The 21634-nt window shown below is 37.3% G+C and overlaps 1 protein-coding gene across 4 annotated transcripts in view; it reads left to right on the top strand.

Annotated features, from left to right (window-relative positions):
• LOC150110081 (uncharacterized) overlaps positions 1 to 21634 on the top strand; it is a 204044-nt gene that overhangs the window by 22212 nt on the left and 160198 nt on the right. The window lies entirely within an intron of this gene.

The following is a 21634-nucleotide window of genomic DNA, read 5'->3' as shown; positions in this document are numbered from 1 at the left end:
ATCTTGAATTCAAACTTCTGACCAGTCCTTCTGAATTATGTAGTGCAATCACTGCAAAACTTATGTACTCCTGTTTGCATTCCTCTTGAAAATTTTCTACTAGTTCTATCACTGCTTGTTTCATTTAAGTCTCATTAAAAAAATTTATGAAATTCATAGTTTCTACATTTGGCTTTGAAATAATGCTGGATCTAATATCCACTTTACTTATATAAAGTATTCATTTCCTATTTCAAATCTTCTGTATACTCTTGTCTTGAACCACCATGAAGATACTGCTATCAGCAGTAACATAGACAATGAGACTTATTATTTCTCATCTCCACATGAATTTGTGCATATCTTTATGTTGGAACGTGGTGTTATTAATGACTAGTCCATCTTAAACAGAAATCCAGCAGGTATTTACCAATTGTAATATCAAGCCTAATGCCACTTTCTTTCATAATGGGATCCATATAGATGATGAATAACAGTGAAGATAATGTGCATCCTTCTCTTACCCCTGATTTTACATCAAACATTTTTCTGTATATCTTTCAATTCTAACTGCTGTTTATATTTAAGTTGTAAGTCAGCTTGAAGAGCTTTTCTCTGGGCACCTTGTCATATGCTTTTTCCAGATCTACAGAACATAAATACAGATCCTTATCATATTCCTACGATTTCTCAACTATTTGTCGTAAAGTAAAATCTGATCTTGAAAACCTCTATTTGGCCTGAATCCAACTTGTTCTTCTCCAAGTTTCTCTTCCATGATCTTTCACAATTTCTTTTCAAGTATGTTTGTGTAAATCTTACCTGTAACTTAATAGATAAATTCCTCTGTAATTCTCACATTAAATTTTTCAAGTTTCTGATGGGTTTTTCTACCTCAAGTATTGATATGTACACCTCTTTGCTTTCCTCTTGAAAATGTTCTAGTACGTGTTGTTTATTTCTTAACGGTATATATTAGAACACAGAAAAATAAGTAAATAATTAATTTATTAACTTATTGCTGATATTTCGCTGGTGATATAACCAGCATTTTCAGAGCACAAAACACAGTTTGTCACAATACGCGAGACTATAACAACATAGTGTAATCAACGGACTAGTTGAACAAAATTGTAGCAGCAACACAAAGACTACAGTCCTTTTGGTGCCCTCTATCTGGGAGAAAAAAAAATGCAACTATCACATAAGACTAGAGTCCTAAACAGAGAAAAAACCGGTACTAGTTTTTTCTTAAGATGACTATCTCCCAGATTTTAGGCAAATTTCTACAGCCATATTTGTTGAGATTTGGAGTGTGTTTCAGGGCTTCTGTTGCCTCTAAGAACAATCTCTCCGACTTGTAAGAGCTTCTGTGCAGCACTTTTGTGTTCTTCCAGTTGATCCTGTGTGCAGGGGTATCCAGAGCATGGTCTGCGATGTCCGACTTGCCATAGTGATAATGCCGGACGTATCTTTTGTGTTTGCTGATGCGGATGTTCACAGTTCTTCCTGTTTGACTATAGTAGGCTTGATTACATGAGCAGGGTACTTCGTAGACTCCTGGATGCGATAGAGGGGGAATGCTGTCCTTGGGTGAGCGGATAAGGGTTGCTAATTTGCCACACGGTCTGAATGTGGTGCATAGTTCATGTTTATTAAGAATTCTTGCAATCTTTTCGGATGTGCCTTTAATGTATGGGATGGTGACTACTTTGTTGTAGTTCTCTGTGGTGGATAGTGGGAGGGGTTTCTTAGGAGTGTTTAGTATTTTGTTTATGTTATGGGGATTATAGCCATTGGCCAAGAAGGTGTGGCGTAAGTGAGCCAGTTCAGCAGCAAGAGCATTGTCATTGGAACAGATTGCTCTTGCTCTGTGGGTTAGCGTTTTTAAAATGCCATATTGTTGAGAAGGGTGATGGTGTGATTGTTTGTGTAAATATCTCCCTGTATGTGTGGGTTTTCTAAAAACTGAAAATGATAAGGAACCATCTGGAAGACGTGTGATAAGTGTATCCAGGAAGGGCAGACAGTTATTAGCTTCCAGTTCCATTGTAAAGTAGATTTTTGGATGTTGGCTATTTAAATACGCTCAGAATGTTTCCAATGTCTCTAGGCTATGTGGCCAAATAGCAAGCACATCGTCAACATAGCATAGCCAAAGTGTTGGTTTGAGAGTGGCTGTATTGATTGCTAGTTTTTCCAGGTGTTCTATGTAAAAGTTGGCTGGGGAAGAGGGGAGCCCATGGCTGTCCCATCTATTTGTTTGTATATTTTTCCTTTCCATGTGAAATATCCTGCATGTATTGTGAATTTGAATAGTTCAAATATATCAGGGGGGAAGTGTGACTTCAGTAGATTGAAGGTTTCTATTAGTGGTACATTTGTGAATAGTGAGGTGATATCAAAGCTTACTATTAAGTCTTTGAGCTTTTTAGGGTATGGTGTTGTAAGATGCTTTTTAGGTGGGCTGAATTTTTGACATAGGAGGGAGAATTGTTTGTGAGAGTGGCTAGTAGCTTAGCTAAATGTCTAGCCAGTTTGTATGTGGGACTATTTATACTGCCCACAATTGGGCATAAGGGTGTACCTTGTTTGTGAATTTTGGTGCTCCATAAATCCTAAGTGTTTTAACACGGAAGGGCTTGAGTTTGTTTACTGTGTCTTTGGGCCAGGAAGCGACTTTTTTCAATAATTTACGTGCTTTATTCTTTTATGTGTTGGTGGGATTGCGATCTATAATTTTGTATGTTGACTGATCTTGTAACAGTGTGTGCATTTTGTTTTCATATTCTGTTGTGTCCATCACCACGGTTGCATTCCCAAAGTACTGCACAGAAGCTCCTACAAGTCGGAGAGATTGTTCTTAGAGGCAAAAGCCCTGAAACACATTTCAAATCTCAACAAATATGGCTGTATAAATTTGCCTAAAATCTGGGAGATAGTCATCTTAGGAAAAAACTAGTGCCGGTTTTTTCTCTGTTTAGGACTCTAGGCTTATGTAATAGCTGTAATTTTTTTTTTTTTTTTCCAGATAGAGGGCGCCAAAATCAGGACTCTGGTCTTTGTGTTGCTGCAACAATTTTGTTTAACTAGTCCGTTGATTACACCATGTTGTTATAGTCTCGTGTATTGTGACAAACTGTGTTTTGTGCTCTGAAGATGCTGGTTATATCACCAGCAAAATATCAGCAATAAGTTAATAAATTAATTATTTACTTATTTTTCTGTGTTCTAATATATACCGTTAAGAAATAAACAACATGTACGACGAACACATAAGTCTGTCCACTCATGTTCTAGTACGGTTCTGTCACTGTTGTTTTGTTTAAGTCTTTCAAATAATTACTACTGACATTGAGGATATTCTTATCTTCAGTTTTAATGTTACCTTTAGCATCTTTGATTCCTTTTACATTACTTTTTCCTCCATTTCTAAGCTTTTTAATAGCCTCTGGAACATTTTGCACTTTCCTGATATTTATTTTCTATATTCTTACGTAAAGAATATAGAAAATATTCCCATGACTTTTGTTTAGCTACTTTTATACATAGCTTAGCTCTCTTACATTTTTCTCTGTATTATTTTAGAGCATCTGCAACTTATTTGCTAGGAACCTTTTGGTATGCCTCCTTCTTTTCCAGAATTGCTTCTTTAACTACTTGTTTCCACCATGGGGTTCTTATTTCTAACAACTTCACAAATCAAACTGCTTCAATTTTTTTTTGATATTTGTATAGTCAAGTCTGCAGTTTATCTGCCAAAAGCTGTTCAACTTTAATTATTTTTGAATCTTTCTTACATACTGTTCTTCTCAATCCTTGCCAGCCTGGTTGGCTGAGTGGTTAGTGTATCCACTCTCCAACCAACAGGCTGCGGGTTTGAATCCCGCCATGGACATGGGTGTTTGTCTTTAGGTGGGAGATGAATGTCATCGCCCGGTGTCATACCACCAACCTGCTTATTGGAATTCTGAAGTGGTCTGAGAAAGTTCTATGTTTTATCCGTAGAGCAGAATTTCCAGATTATGTAAAAAAATAAATGAAAAATACAAAAAATATATATATAAAATTGATTTAAAAAAATAGGGGGGGGAAATCCTAGCCTGTCCATGGTACAGAATGTACTATAGGTTTACAATTAATCTTTTCTGGATGGAAGCAACATTAAAAAAAAGAAAAACTATTCCAATTCAAATCCTTTGTATACCTTGTATCTTGAATGAGTGTGAAGATATCACTATTGATAATGATGTAGCTGATATGGTTTTTCTTATTTTTTGTATCTTCTCCATGTGAACTTGTGCACAACTTTATGTTGGAACTTGATGTTAGTAATGACTAGTCCTCTAGACAGGCTTATACGTTGGTTATGCATTACTAAATCACTTAAGGAATTGAACAACGTAGATACGAATATAAATTAAATTATGCTTTAATAAATATTTCTGATATTTCGGCAACGTCATGTTGCCATCTTCAAATGGAATTTGAACTGATGAATAGTGATGAAACTATTGTTCTCCTAAAAGTCCAGATGTAAGCGTCCCAAATTTGGGGCAGTTGCATACAACCAAATTTGTTGAGGTTTGGAGAGTTTCTTAGGGCTGAGGCTGATTCCATAAATAGTCTTTCAAATTTATATTTGCTACAGTGTATTACTGTAGCTTTCTTCCACTGTATTCTGTGGTGTATCTCCAGAGCATGGTCTGCAAGACCAGAATGGCTGTACTTGTGGAAAACGGATGTAATCCTTGTGTTCAGAAATTCTGATATTCGCTGTCCTGCCTTTTTGGCCAAAGTAAGACAGTTTACAGTTGCAAGGGACCAGGTATACACCAGGTAGGTCTAGGGGAAGTGGTTGATCTTTAATGGAGCAGATAAGGGATGCCAATTTTCTGTATGGCCTGTAACAGGAGGTCAGGTCATTTTTTTTATGTTTGAGGTGCCTCAGATGTAGGGAATGGTGATGGATTTAGAGTAATCCTTGTTGTGGGGGGGGGGTTGTAGGTTTTAATATTTTTTGGATTTTTTGGGGGAGGGGGAGTAAGTGTTGATGTGATTTAGTTCAGTGTTTAGGGCCATGTCATTTAGCCCTGTTGTATAGTGTTTTCACCACTCCATACTGTTGTGAGGGGGGAGGGGGGGATTGTTGGTGAATGTACCTGCCTGTATGGGTGGGTTTTCTATAAACTGAGAAAACCAAGGTTCCATCAGCCTGGCGGGTGACTAGTGTGTCTAGGAAAGGGAGGCTGTTGTTTTCTTCTTTTTCCAGGGTGAACTTGATTCTGAGGTGTTGGTTGTTTAAGTGTGTTAAGAAGGAGACGAGTGTATCAGAGCCATGTGGCCAAATAGCGAACACATTATCAACGTAGCGAAGCCATATTGTTAGTTTTTGTGGGGCAGAGGCTAAGGCTTTTTCTTCAAAGGTCTCAATAAAGAAATTGGCCAAGGGTGGGGAGATTGGTGAACCCATGGCTTCCCCCTCTATTTGTTTGTAGAAATTTTCCTGCCAAACGAAATAGCCTGAGTTCATTGTGAACTGAAATAGGACTGAGATATCGGGAGAAAATTTAGCTTGGATTAGCTCTAAAGTTTCTTTGAGTGGGACATTTGTGAATAAGGAGGAGACATCAAAGCTGACCATTATGCCAGTATGTTAGAGTATAAGGTTTTCTATGCTGGCTTTGAAGTGGGCCGAGTTTTTTATGCGTGATGGTGTGTAAGCTTAATGCTCTTCTATTAGATCGGGCTACTTACCTCCCTATCGAATACAATCCCACCAACTCACAAATCAGAAAACTTTACAGGCTCCTTAAGAAAGTCACTTCTTGGCCTGCAAAATTACCAACAGATTAAAGCCGTTTAACTCTATACCCCCCCCCACCCCCGTATTTACGGACTCCCAAAAATACATAAAGAAAATGTTCCATTACGTCCCATAGTGGATGGCATTGATTCCCCCACATACAAATTAGCTAAACATTTGGCCAAAGTGCTCACACACTATACTGGCAACACACCATCACACACAAAAAAATTCAGCCCACTTCAAAGCCAGCATAGAAAACCTTGCACTCCAACATACTGACATAATGGTCAGCTCTGAAGTCTACTCCATATTCACAAATGTCCAACTCAAGGAAACTTTAGAGCTAATCCAAGCTAAATTTTCTCCCTATATCTCAGTCCTATTTCAATTCACAATGAACTCAGGCTATTTCGTTTGGCAGGGAAAATTCTACAAACAAATAGAGGACAGCCATGGGTTCACCACTCTTCCCACCCTTGGCCAATTTCTTTATGGAGACCTTTGAAGAAAAAGCCTTAGCCTCTGCCCCACAAAAACCAACCATATGGCTTTGTTACGTTGATGATGTGTTCGCTATTTGGCCACATGGCCCTGATACACTCCTCTTTTTTAACACACTTAAACAACCAATGCCCCAGAATCAAGTTCACCCTACAAAGAGGAAAACAACAGCCTCCCTTTCCTAGACACACTAGTCACCTGCCAGCCTGATGGGACCTTGGTTTTCTCAGTTTATAGGAAACCCACCCATACAGGCAGGTACATTCACTAACAATCACCCCACACACACACACACAACAATATGGAGTGAAAACACTATACAACAGGGCTAAACTAATCTGTTCTAATGACATGGCCTTAAACACTGAACTAAATCACATCCTCAACACTTTCTCAGCCAATGGCTACCCCCCCCCACAACAAGGATTACTCTAAATCCATCGCCATTCCCTACATCTGAGGCATCTCGAAAAAAAAAAAATACCAAAATTTAAAAAAAAAAGATGATCTGACCTCCTGTTACAGGCCATACAGAAAATTGGCATCCCTTATCAGCTCCACTAAAGACCAACCACTTCCCCTAGATGGTCCTGGTGTATACCAGGTCCCTTGCAGCTGTAAACTGTCTTACTTTGACCAAACAGGCAGGACAGCGAATATCAGAATTTCTGAACACAAGGACTATGTCCGTTTTCACAAGTACAGCCATTCTGTTTTTGCAGACCATGCTCTGAATACACACCACAGAATACGGTGGAAGAAAGCAATAGTAATACACCATAGCAAATACAAATTTCTAAGACTATTTATGGAATCAGCCTCAGCCCTAAGAAACTCTTCAAACCTCAACAAATTTGGTTGTATGCAACTGCCCCAAATTTGGGAAGCTTACATCAGCAGACCTTCAGCCCAACAGCCAAGAACACCTACTTAGCCCGCTAGAGGGCACCATCAGGACTTTTAGGAGAACAATAGCTTCATCACTTCATTCTCAGTTACTGTGTTGTAGTGCCCACTTGCCTTTTTTTGTAAGTTCCTTTTGAAGATGGCAATGTGACGTTGCCGAAATATTGGAAATATTTATTAAAGTGTAATTTAATTTATATTCGTATCTACGTTGTTCAATTCCTTAAGTGATTTAGTAATGACTAGTCCATGTTCTCAGTAGAAATCTAGCAAATACTTATCATTTTATTATTAGCTTTGTTCTTCTCTCCAGATTTTCACGAAACATTCCTATATGCCTGGTGGGATTCATTTCCTACGCTGCTATTTAGATCTTCAACAATAACCGCTTTTTTCCATTTTCCTTGTCAGATATTTGTTCTAATGACTTGAAAAATTCTTCCACTTTTTCTTAGAAGAACCTTCTGTTGGACCATAGGCAAAAATTAGTTTCATTCTCCATTTCGAAATGTGCCGACATCATTCTCTTTAAACTGCCTTCCAATCAAGATGCTTGATCTTCATGTTTGATGTTGAATACTATCATTTCTCCTTCCTTTCCTTTGTGATTATTGCCTGAATATAACATTCTATAAGCATTATTTAGTAAGATCTTTGTCTCAGTAATGCCAATTACGTCCATGTGGTTCTTTTCCAATTCTTCTGCAAGTTCAGTTTCCTTTCCATTAATGTGTCTTGTATCAATGGTTACTATCTTCATTTCTTCTGATGTTGGGTTTCTTCTTCTTCTAGATTTTGAGTTGGAGCTTGTTCCAGTAGGTGACTTTTCACTATTGCCCTGGTTTTTTGACCAAAACAGCAAGGGCCTTGTTTAACTGAGTGATGCCCCAGCAGGCATGAAATCTCATCATGTTTCACCATCATATGCATTTGTGGTCTAAGTCAATAGAGAGAACAGACTATATCTTTACCTTGAAACAAAGTCTCGACAGATAAACTGGGCTCCTTTCTGAAACAATATAGAATCGGAACAAAACTCTAAATAAAGTATCTACCTGCTTAAGACAAATCAGGGGTCATCTGGACCCTCTACCTCCCAGGTATCTACAGCATCTCCTGCCAGTGTAAAACCCAATATTTCAGAAAGACAGAATAACTACTTTGGTTAGAAAAAAAACCACAAAAAAAACAAAAAAAAATGCATCCAGAATGGAGAACCAAAAAGCAGACTATCTCAACATGCCTTTAGAGAAATACTACGTCACAAATCCCAGTTTAAATAGGAGAAACTGTTCATACTCAACCTATGCTGAAGTATCTGAAGTATGCAATAAATGCAAAACAACTCTTAGCAAATCTAACCTCATAAAGGCCAGTAGTAGAAATCTTGCCTCAAGTGCAAATCGAAGCCATGCTCTGGTCCTTTCAACAGTCTGCCATCGTTGACGGCAGTTCTGTTACAGCATCAGAAGAGTGATGTTAAAAGGGTCATCTTTATAATTTCCTCCAATTCCTGTGTGCATCACCAAAATGAATCATCTACTGTGTTATAAAATGAGCACCACATCTCTCCTATGGTTTCTAAGCAAAAAAAAAGACATCAGAAGAATACTAAACAGCTTTGATAGTAAAGTTTTCTGGTTTCAATGGCAACTCTACTCAAACATTGTGCTCCAGAGCAAAGACGTGTCCTTTATCATCTCTACAATCTTCAGTTGGCACTTATTTCACTGCATAGAAGCAGTGGTGGGATCTTAAACAGTTGATAAGTAGTTCAGTCTTTGAGCAGTACATTCATTGTTCAATTATAATCATGGAATTGAGGACAACAGTAGCATTAATTTCATCAGATTATGTTATCTTTGCAGAGTTTATATAGTGTGTAGAACAGGCTATTGGAGAGATTTCTTTTAGGCAATGTTTGTGATGAGATGTTAGCTAATTTGAGTCTGATGTTTCTTGCAACATTAGGAGGTAAGTTGCATATGCCATACGATTTATTGGAACTTGCCAATGTGCTACTGCAAAGTTGCCACCAAGGCTAAGGATGCTAATGGCTATTTTGTCAAGTCATTGATGAAAGGTTAATGGCAACTAGTAGAGGCTGACAGAACCCAACCCCTTCCATCCACACAGGTGATACACACACAAACTTTCCCATCTTCCTTCTCAACAATATTTTGGCATTAAAATCCTTGTCAACAGAGGAGCCTCCAATCTCTATTCTACCAAGGCTATAGTTGAACTTGCCTTAATTTACCAAACCTTCCTGTCCGATAATTGCAATGCCAAAAATATCTACAAATTATCTAACTCTCCCATCTCCTTGCATCCCTTTCAATATACAGACTATCGTAATGCCTAAACCCATACCTACAATAATGACATTATTAATCCCTTTATTCAGGATACATCAAAAAAACTATCCAGAACTTTAAAGAAATATAATCTCTGCATGCTTTCAAGCCTTATTTGAAGCTGGCTTCTCTTCTCTGCTCTCCAAGAACAAGGACCTTTTTCTTGGAGAGCAGACTGCTCAGACTGAGAGATCTGCTAACATCAGCCTAGATGAACACAAAAACATCTCCTGCCACAACTATAGTCAACCAGGTCTAGCTGTCCATGCCTTGTATACCTTGCACAGATGAAATAAAAAATATTATGCTTCATCACAGCAAATACAATCTTGAAAGACTCTTTTTAGTATCAGCAACAGATTTATAAAAAAAAAAAACAGCCTAATCTTCATAAATATGGTTGTTAATCTTCCCAATATTTGGAAAACTTTAATTCTTAGGCCCAATAGCACCCATCGAGGGCACCTGTCATAGGACTTAAAAGCTTTAAATAATCTGTTAATTTGCTAAGTCGAATTAATATCAGAGTTTATTTGTATACTTAGACTATCTGTATAACCTACCCACATAAATATACAAATATGGTTGAACAGTCATTCATGAGTATATTTCAATATTGTAAACAGAAAAATAGTTAGAGATCTCAGCTGAAGTATATTTGAGATAAAAATTCTGAAGACCTGAGTCATTAGGTTTGATTCCAGAGTCTCTTATACTATCTTTTGTCTTCATCAAAAGAAAAAAAATAAGTTATTATTGAAATTATTTTGCTTATCATGTTTTCTTTTAGCTTTCACAATATGTAGGTTACTGTTTGGCAAAATATTGGATTAAAATATTTATTTTTTTACTCTTGTCTTATTAATAAATCATTCAGGTTCTTTATTCTTGTATAACTAACACATAAGTCTAAATAATTATTTTCTCTCAAGTATAATTTAATTAGTAATCAAGCAAAATAAGACTTTTTTTTTTTTTTTTTTTTTACAAATGTCTCTTATCCAGAGTATTTTGATAACAGTGATACACTATTTTCCTACTTATGTAGGATTTCTGCTATTGATTTAGCTCTCAGTATCTTGTTATGTTCCACTGAGTTTTTTTTGACTCCTTGTGATTCTATAAACCTACTCTCCATTCTGATCTATTCCTGGCCATATCTTTCAGAATTTCCAGGCACATTTCAATTGTTTCTTTAACTCTATCTGCCCATCTAATTCTTGGTCTTCCTCTTTTCCTACTTCCATAAACTTTAGCAAGCATCATCATCTTTGTCATTTGCTTGCATAATATGTCCAAAATATGACAATTTTTGCTTGATGATAGCTTCGAGGGAGCAATCAGGCTTTATTCTGTCTATCACTGATTTATTGGTTTGCTTTGCATGGTATTCTTAGTATTCTCCAAACCCATAATTCAAATCTATCTTCCTTTTTTCACTCTTTCTCAGGGTCCAACTTTCACATCCATACAGTACCACAGGGAATACCATTGCTTTCACGATTTTGATTTTTGTTGCAAGGCTAATATCTTTATCTTTAAAGATCTTGCTTAAATTTGTCATTGCTTTCTTTATGAGTAATAATCTTCTAATTTCTTCAGTACAATATCCATCTTTATCAATTTGGAATCCTAGGAGCACAAAATTTTTAACTACTTCCATTTTCTCCCCATCTACTTTAAAATCATTAAGTTCACATGCTGCTATAACTTTTGTCTTTTTGAGGTTAAGTTTAAGGCCATATTTAGCACTTTCATAATAAGTTCTTCCAAATCTTCTTTGCATTCTGCTAGCGAGGTGGTATCATCTGCATACCTTAAATTATTAATATTTCTTCCACCAAGTCACTGGCCTGGGATTAACTCCTTCATGTAGATGGGTTTGGTCCACTACCACACAGTCAGTTTGGTGTCTAGTGGATTTTTTGCCTGCTGCTATTATAGAACTGAGGCTAAGCATTGTGGGGGCTAAGAGATCCAAATCCTTCGGTGATTCAGGCTTAGAAGTATGAGAGCAATCTTTTTATACCACGGTTTTCAGGGAGACACTTTGAACAAATTATTTTAAAAGGTCTAGATAGTTTCCATAGTTAAATGAATGACCAAAAGGAAGTGTTATGTTATGTGATACTAGGATAATTAGATGTGAAGTGATTTGTCTCCTCATGCAAGTAGCTTCATCATGAACTTATTTCATATGCTGATGTTGTTTGGTCACAGTTAAAGGATAAAGGTAGAACAATGACAATACAAATATAATTTTGTGTCTTGTAAAATATTAATTTATCACTCTAGTTCTGGTTGCTACATTGATCTGTTTAAATATTTTAAAAATTAAAAAAAAAAATGTAAACAATAATTCTCTGAAGCATGATTTTCTACAATCCAGTTACACAAATGGTGAGGTCAACTTCATTGGGGACATCAACATACACTCCTCACATTGTCTTTCCCTTCTCTAATTCCACAGATCAAACTGGAAGAAATGAATTACTTTCAGTTTGTATTATATTAATACTAACTATTAATTTACCCACCAAAAATACTTACCATATAATCATCTTCAACATCTGGACCATTTCTTAACCAGTCCTCAAAATACATGCAGATTATCTCTTGGTCTTGCACCATAACCTGGTTTCTCTTACCATGAAATGATCTCCTCATCTAGTTAGTCTGGCTTTGTCTTTTGGCATTACAATTGTACCAAATGAGATTGCCTGCATGGCTTCTATCACCTTTCCATTGTTAAACTGTGAATGAAATTGTTTTGTATGTCTTCATTCACATTTAACATAATATACCATATACTAAGCAAGACTTGTTTAAATATTATTTGTTAGTCCCTTGCTTAAGATTTATTATTCATGTATTATCCTTGAATTTTATCAGCTATTATTTAATTATATAATTTTAATGTATATTATACTATTGAAAGGACTCTGTAGTAAATAACATTTATCGTATTACTTTATTCCTTCAATAATATTATGAGGAATTCTATATATGTAACTTTTATGTGCCTTATATAAACTGTAATATATATTTTATTATTATTTGTAAATGAAATGAAAGAGAAATTAAGTAACTATAATATTATTATTATTTTTCATTACTCCGTGTAAAGGTATAACTTTATGTAACGCTAATGCTTATGTTTACGTTCTGTTTTGATCGTTGCCATGGAGATAGAAATAAAATAGAATGCGCGAGCTTCGATAATTGGGAGAAGAGAAATTAATGAGTTGGACGGAGTGAACAAGTTTTAGGTGGGAAGAAGGAAGGCATATAATCGAGAGATAAAAGTAAACAAGAACACTGAAGGGCAGGTAATTCAAGGGAGTAGCATTCAGAAGTATACGGAGACGAGGAGAAAACTTATAGACAGCTGAGAGTAAAGTCAGTGGTGGCAGTAATAGGAATTTAGTGCCGTAATAGGATAACTAAAAGACCGGAAGATTAATAGAAGATTCAGAATAAATCCACTAAGTTTTAGAATTACTACATATTCCTATATCGCTTTAAAGAAGAATTGTACAGAGCTCAATTTGTTATACAGTAGTAAACATGGAATAATTATTCTGCCCTATAGTAAGCCCGTCAAGAATTGTGTAGCGCGATAAATAATAATTCGGTTATCTCCTCGAAGAATTCTTTTGGATAGTGTTCCATCGGAGTAATAAGTGAATATAGTTTGAAATGTACTCGCTTTGAATCTGATGTGCTAAGGATTAATCCCAGTAAGAACAGTCCTATTTTATTTTATTTCAGTGTGAAAGTTTAAGTGATAGTTCCGTCTCGAATGTCCTAACATTTACTGTGGTGTTTCACTGAATTTAGTCGAAGTTAGAAGTTGAAATTCCCCTTGAAGCAATAACTGCCGCGATTAATAATGTTATAAGTGCTTGCTAAGTGTTAAATATAGAGTGTAACTGAATGATACCAGCAAATTTATTTAGCAAGAAATTCTGTAGTATTGATCAGCGTGAACAATCTTTGTTATTGAGAGAACTGTGAATTTTGTATCTGAAGATTTGAAGTCTAATTTAATATGAATGTTTTGACCTGAAGAACTAAGTTAATTGTATTATCTTATTTTCGGAGTTAAATTTATGTATTTGTCATATAACCTTGTATTAAATGTTTTGTTTTGTTGATTTCAATATTGTGTGTGCCTGATTCTTTTTCATTGCACCGTTCATAAAAAGTTCGAACATTGCAGGAGCCCTAAGTGAAAAATATTAAATTCGGCTGAATAAGGAGACTGCTAAGTTAATTGAAGATTGATTCTACCATTTTACATAGACTAATCTAAATATAGAGTGGCATAGTATAAATATAAATTTCCCTACATTTTGATTAGTAATTAACCAGCAATTAATTGATTTTATTAAGAACAACATCACAACAAGATGGCGAACCATAGAGCCAAGAAGGACGTTCCAACACCATCTAATTGTTTCGGTTCATTCAAATAACAGAAATCATCTGCATTCTATCTAAAATCCTGAATCACTGCTCAAGCTTCAAAGCTTGAGCAGTGATTGCATGAGGAGACAGATGACTTCACATCTAATTATCCTAGTATCACATAACATAACACTTCTGCATTGTATGCTAGGTTATTTTGAGAAGAAAATTCAACATACTACAAGTAACCTGACACCGAAACACCAACTTTGCAAACAGCTTACACTGATGAAATGAAGAGGAATGGAATGTATTTCATGAGCAAAACTATGATAGGATTTGAGATCAGAAAAAAAAGTCATTTGTATACAAGAAGCACTGAGCCCTGGAAACTTCAGCCAGTGGAGGAAATCTGAGGAAAGGAAGCCACCTATCGTGACATAGTGAGCAACTGAGCCACCAGACAGGAAGCTAGTAATCCATTTGTAAAGGGAGAAGACATATAGTAGTTTCTTGGGATGTTCTGTGTTAGACCAGCTCAAATGCCCTAGAAATATTAACAACCAAGTGAATTTCTCTAAACTTTTCTTTGACTGAAGATCAAAGGTGGATGATGATGACTAAGAGAACAGTTAGGGACTGATTGCAGCAGATTTATATCGCTCGATAGTAATTAGCTGGTGGGTTCTCTAGCTGAAATTTTGTGGGTGACCTTCAATGTGATTTAAGAAAATTTAGCAAGAGCAACTGGATGATTGCTTGTTAACTGTCTTTAATAACCTTTTTTTTTTTTTATGTGAAACATCTTTATGTGCACAGATGTGCACAACATATATATCAAAAAATCAGTAGTAATTGTCATGGCCCAGAAGTTACTACAACAGCTTGAATTAATCTCTGCCTGATGCTCTTCAGCATGGAGTGACTAGCCAGCATCAGTTTATTCTGTAGAAATTTTTTCATTTGGTCCTAAATTAAACTTCCCAAGAAATTGTATTCTTGTTTATCCAGGTGTAAGCAAACAAAGTTCACATGAAGTGGCTTCTCAACACAACTAGACTGTTTGTATATAGAGGCTAATGACTTCATATTAATTGCCTTGGTATCCCATAATGCAAAGCACATCCTTTCAGCCATGTATAATACTTTGCATTGTGGAAAAGGCCACTACCCAGACCATTTTTGACCTTTATTGAAGTCTCAGTGGAAGCCAGATCCAGAAGAGATACCATGGTTGAAGTAATGCAGAAGTCATACATTTCCCATATGCAAGTATTGAAAACATGTATCACCTTATTACTGTTACAATGTTACACCTCCAAGGTCTCATTGTGGGAGGGTGCTCTATTCCATTACGTACATCTTGCTGTATCTCCATTACTTAATTCTCCAACCACTAAATATTATTAACTTAATCTGGATTAGGGATAGTTGTAGGAAATTTTTTCACTTGGTTGTAAATTAAACTTTCCAAGAAATTATATTCATGTTTAATCCTTACACAACTATCTCTAATCCAGAGAATTTAATAATAATAAAGATACATCTTTTCACTACTTGTATGTGAGAAATATATAATTTTCTGCATTACTTCAACCTTAGTATCTTTCATTTCTGGGTGTAGCTCCCACCGATGAGACCTCAATAAATGTCGAAACCAGTCTGGGTAATGTCCCTTCTCACAGTGTCCAAAAGGATTTCTGCTTTGCATTACATACAAGAAATTAATGAGAAAACTATGTATAACGCTTTGCATTATAGAATACTACGACAGTTAATATGAAGTCATTATACTCTATATACAGTTAGCCTAGTAATGAAGATACTTCATGTGTAAACTTTGTTTGCATATGTTTGGATAAAGGATTAAACAAGAATATACAGGTAACCCTCGTATAACACGGTCTACAAATTGCAGTAATCCTTTATCCTTTCATATATATTTTTCACCGCACGACTTAAAAATCAAATTTTATCTTTGTTAAATTTGTGTCTGCCCTTATCGCGCATGTAGTGATAAGTAGCGAATTTATATTAAGGATATTTCCCCTAATATAAATAGAAATACCCTTTAGCATGCATATACGTCAATTGTTTACTGTATAAAGTGTTTAGTTATTGTTGAACATTGTCTTTGTTTTCTGCCAGGAAAGCACATTAAAAATCATAAGTGTGTTAATCTCAACCTGAGCACTTTATTTTCTGGTGAGTTACATACAATATGCAATGCTTTTTTATGTAAAAAATTATTTTTATAAACCGTGTTGTATAAGTACTGCGTTATACGAGGGTTACCTGTATATAGACGCTAATGAATTCACATTGATTGCCTTAGTATCCAGTGCAATGCACATATCCTTAGAGACATGCATATGCTGTGCATTATGGGAAGGGCCTCTACCCTGACCAGTTTCAACATTTATTGAGGTCTCATCAGTGGGAGTTAGATCTAGAAGTGGTACCAAGAAAAAGTAATGCAGAAGTCATATTCCCATATACATGTAGTCAAAAGGGGTCAACTGTATTAGCAAAATACTCTGGATTAAAGATAGATGTTGAAAGTATTTTTTCACTTGGTTATACTATAAATTAAAGATGTCAAGAAATTATATTCTTGGGAAGGGGAGTTTACACTTGAATAAAGTGTAAATTCCCCTTTCCATAATGTGCATTGCATTATGGGATACGATGTGAAGTAATTAACCTCTATATTCAAGTAGCCCAGTGTGAAATGACTTCACATGCATACTTTGTTTGCTTACACTTGGATAAAGGATGAAACCACTAATATAATTCTTGGCATCTAATTTATAGTATGAGGGACGTCCAGAAAGTAAGTTCTGTTTTTAAATATTTTCGCTGCAGCGCTGCAATCACAATGGTGTGCATGCATGCTGAGTTTGTTGATTTCTTAGCAAGGCATTGGTGCCATTTTCAGGCATTTTCTCAGTGCATACGCTTCTTGGTGTGTGTTTATAATGTCTAAGAAAATCGAATCACCCGCCACATGTGAAATTAGGTCAGTTATTCATTTCTTGAATGCAAGGAATGTTAAAGCAGCTGAAATTCATCGGCAAATTATTGAGGTTTATGTAGAACACGCAATGAGTGATTCAATGGTACAAAGATGGGTAAGACTTTTTAATGAAGGAAGGACAGGCATGCACGATGATGAACGGAGGGGGGGGGGGGGGGTTGACCATCTTTAATAACTGATGATTTAGTGCATTCAGTTGAAGATGATTTGCTATGACATCACTCTCGCTGCAATTTCCAGAAGCTTTACATTCATATCTTCATGAAATTGTGTCAGAGAAACTGAATTTTCGGAAATTGTGGGCACGCTGGGTGCTGAAGTTGCTTACAGAACAACACAAAGTGATTCGGCTTTGCAGTGCATTAGAATTCTTGACACACTACTGTGAGGATGGCGATGCTTTCCTGAGCAGATTTGTCACTGGGAACGAGACTTTGGTGTCATATGCAACCCCTGAATTCAAACAACAGTCCATGGAGTGGAGGCACACCTCATCACCAGTCAAGACGAAATTGAAGACAATTGTTTCCACTCAGAAAATGCACTGCGTTTTGGGACAGACAAGGAATTTTGCTGGTAGACTTCTTGGGTCAAGGCTCCACAATCAATGCGAGTATGTACTACCAAACCCTTAAGAGACTGCGTTGTGCGATCCAGAACAAATAACATGGCAGGCTTACCACGGGCATTGTTTTGATTCATGATAATGCCCACCCACACACAGCTGGCATAACACAACAACCTCTCGCCACCTTCGGCTGGGAACAATTCCATCATTCCCCATATAGTCCTGACCTCGCACCAAGCAACTTTCACCTGTTCAGACATCTGAAATCTTTCCTTGGTGGGTGGCGGTTTCAAGATGACGAGGTCAAAGAAACAGTCAATATATGGTTTGCGTCACAGGCAGCAACCTTCTACGACGAAGGTATACAGCTCTTGGTGCCCCATTATGATAAGTGCCTGAACAATGGCGGAAATTATGTAGATAAGTAGTGAAAGATGTCTACTTTAATTTCCAATACAGTTTTTTTGTATGTTTTTGTTTCTCTGACAGCCCATTGGAACTTACTTTCTGGACGTCCCTCGTATAACCAAGTGAAAAAAACTTTCAACAACCTCATTTCTTCCTATAAATTTTGTGAAGTTTTACACAACAATTATAATGCAATTGCTACAAATATCTTAAAATGCACATTTAGTTCTCAACTTAATAGTCAAGAACTAGATTGCAATTTTCAGTGCATTAAAATGAGATTAATACAGAAAATACTATTAATTATTCCCATCTTTCTTTTCCTCTTGAAAACCACAATCTATTATTCACTAACTTGTAACATATGATTTTCATCAAATTTTTCTTATGCAAATTAAATAATACATTATCTCTGTTATTCTACAACATTTCCTTCATAACGTAATCTCCAGTAATAGTTTATCAATTTGGTTACATTTAAATTACAATTACCAAAAATTATATTCTTGTTTAATCCTTTATCCAGATGTATGCAAACAGAGTTTGTACATTGAGATAACATGAAGTATCTCCATGGCCAGGCTACTTGTATGTAGATACTGACTTCACATCATTTGCCTTAGTATTACATAATGCAAGACACACTTCCTTTGGATATGCATAACGCTGTGCATTATGGAAGTGCCACTAATGTTAGCTAAATGGAATTACTTTCCCCTCATTCTGCCTTTGTGCCATAACTTTCAATAATCTCAAGGAGTAACTTTGGATTTAGTTGTGTACAAACATGAAAGAACACTGGTTTACATCACCTTGTCCAGAGTAACTGACTGGTGACAAGAACTTTCATGACAGACTGGGAAATGTGCAATTAATAATGGTGCCTCTCTAAAAGGGGTTTGAAAGGTTAGTGAGTAATTCATTGCAAACAGTAAGACTCTTCACTTGTTTCTGAAAAGCAGAAAAGAATTATTCATTCTTTCGCTTAATTTTTAGTCTTCCATCTCATTCTGAAGATCTCATGGAAGCAGTTACTCAATTGCCAGATGTTAATGCTGTCATTATTAATATAAACAACATACATGTTAGTGTGACTAACATCGATTATGTCATGCAAATGAAACAAGATTGTCAACAAACTGCAGTTGCATTATGCCAATACAAGAACAATAATGCATACATTAGTACTCCCATCTCTGTTATTTACCAACAAGAATGTCTACAGGCATTCTTGTTGGTAAATAACAGAGATGGGGAGTACTAATGTATGCATTAGTACTCCCCATCTCTGTTATTTACCAACAAGAATAACAGAGATGGGGAGTACTAATGCATACATTAGTACTCCCCATCTCTGTTGGTAAATAACAGAGATGGGGAGTACTAATGTATGCATTAGTACTCCCCATCTCTGTTATTCTTGTTGGTAAATAACAGAGATGGGGAGTACTAATGCATACATTAGTACTCCCCATCTCTGTTATTTACCAACAAGAATGCCTGTAGACATTGGATCAATGGGAGGTTTGTGCTGCTGAATGCCCTTTGCCTAATGGTTTCAACAAGTCATTTACATTTCTCCAAATTAGTTGATTAATGCTTCCAGCAAGCATGGTGATGCTTCACTGTGCACTGGTCATCTATTACCTAATGGATCTAGTTGGCATTTCTTCCAACTAGGAGAATTTCCTTTTGCAGCAGGAATTGGGTACTTCAGAGAACCCCCTTTTATGGGAACATTTGGCTACACGCATGAAAAATGGGATTGACTTGAGAGAGCGATGTATGTTGTGTACCACCAGTCCATTAGTGGCTCAGACTACATTAGCACAAATGCTACTTTTAGTATTTGTGCTCACGTGGTTTGAGATATAACAGCCCATATGAAAGAATGCCAAATGAGGAGTCTATTTTCTATGATGCATTTGGACTCAAAATCTCCTTGTCATTCTTTGTTGCATTCATTTACTGTCTTTATATCTATCAAATTCTGATCACTGAATCTTGAAACATGATTTACTGCAGTCTGAATATCCAGACATTGGGATTATCTTCCTTTGATTTAATTATACACACACACGGACAAAGAAATTAGTGCACTCAGAAGAAAACATGGTACAACGGCAAAACTAAGCAAACAGCTAGAGTGCAGGGGTGGTATGCAAATGATCCAAGTTTGGTGCGATTGCGCATGCCCACACACACCCTGCGGTGGTGATGCAAGCACGAACCGGCAGCCTTATAAAGCCGACTTGTAGTCAATAGCCGATTAAAGCTAAAAGCACCGGCCGACACAAGCTAGAGTACAGAGTGACAATAATGCCAGAGACATCGATTTAAGCAACTTACGGACTTTGACAGAGGCATGATCATCAGCCTGAAAACCGGATACAGTGGTCGACGCACCGTATAGGCATGCACATGAACCATTCTGACCATACCGTCCGACAGTGTTGGGAGCTGTGGACACGTTCCGGCACTGCCACACGGCAGAGTGGCACACCAGTCGGATCAGGAGGACCAACGCTAGATCGACGGATCGTGCGGCAAGCATGGAGGGATCCCACGGTGACCCGGTCCACTATACAGGCAGGTGTAGGGGGCTCCTGTGTTCCCACGAACCATTTCCCGATGCCTCACAGAGGTGAATCTACGATCCCAGCGCCCCTTACATGTGCTCCCATTAATACCGCAACATCAACTCCGTTTGCAGTGGTGCCAGACGAGAGTGACGTGGAATGCCACAGACTGGCAATGAGTGCCGCTTCATCTTGGGAACAGATGATCATCGTGTCCGGGCGTGGAGGATCCCTGGTTAAGGACACAATACCGACCTCGCTATCGAGTGCCACACCTCCCACACTGCAGGCATTATGGTCTGGAGAGCCTTAGCCTATGATGGCCGATCACCCCTCGTAGTGGTACGTGGTGCATTGACGGGGCAGCGGTATGTGGACGACATCCTATGGCCCCATGTTCTTCCATTCCTGGCTGGGATACCAGGAGCGCTATACCAGCAGGATAATACCTGTCCACACATGGCTTGGGTTGCCCAGGCCTGTCGATGTCGTGTACAGACACTTCCATGCTTGCCCGCTCCCCGGACTTGTCCCCTATCAAGCATGTTTGGGATCAGCTGAAACGCCAGCTCCCACTGTGCTGCAATATCCGGGATTTGGTGCACAGCGTCCAACACTTGTGGGCCAGTCTGCTGCAGGACAACATCAGGCGTCTGTTCGCCACCATGCCGGACCGTATTGCAGCATGTAACGCCACATGAGGCGGTGAAACGTGCTATTGATGATGACTGAATTGTGTACCACAGATCCCTTTGTAATTGTCCTTCAGCTCTGTTTTTGTCATCATGTGCATCACTCACCTGTATCATTACACCAATAAAATTTCAGTTGAATCCTATGCTTCCTTCTTGGTGTGCTAATTTCTTTGTCCGTGTGTGTATATAGTTCTTCTTGAATTTCATGGATCAAGCTAGAAAAAATGCCAAACCATTTGCTGTTCATAACAATCCAGTTGTGCTATAGATGTCAGTTCTCTTCTTGGTAGCTCAGACCTCTGTTTATCCTTCTATAGAATGTCCTTCTCCCAACCACTATCAATCTTATGTCCTTTCACATTATATCAGTATCAGATGGAGTAAC

Source organism: Typopeltis vanoorti, chromosome 1 (assembly GCF_054136105.1).
Source record: "Typopeltis vanoorti isolate ZY-2024b chromosome 1, IOZ_Tvanoo_1.0, whole genome shotgun sequence".
In the NCBI taxonomy this organism is placed as follows: Eukaryota; Metazoa; Arthropoda; class Arachnida; order Uropygi; family Thelyphonidae; genus Typopeltis; species Typopeltis vanoorti.
Note: the sequence above shows the minus strand (reverse complement) of the source record. Positions and strands in the feature narration are given on the sequence as shown.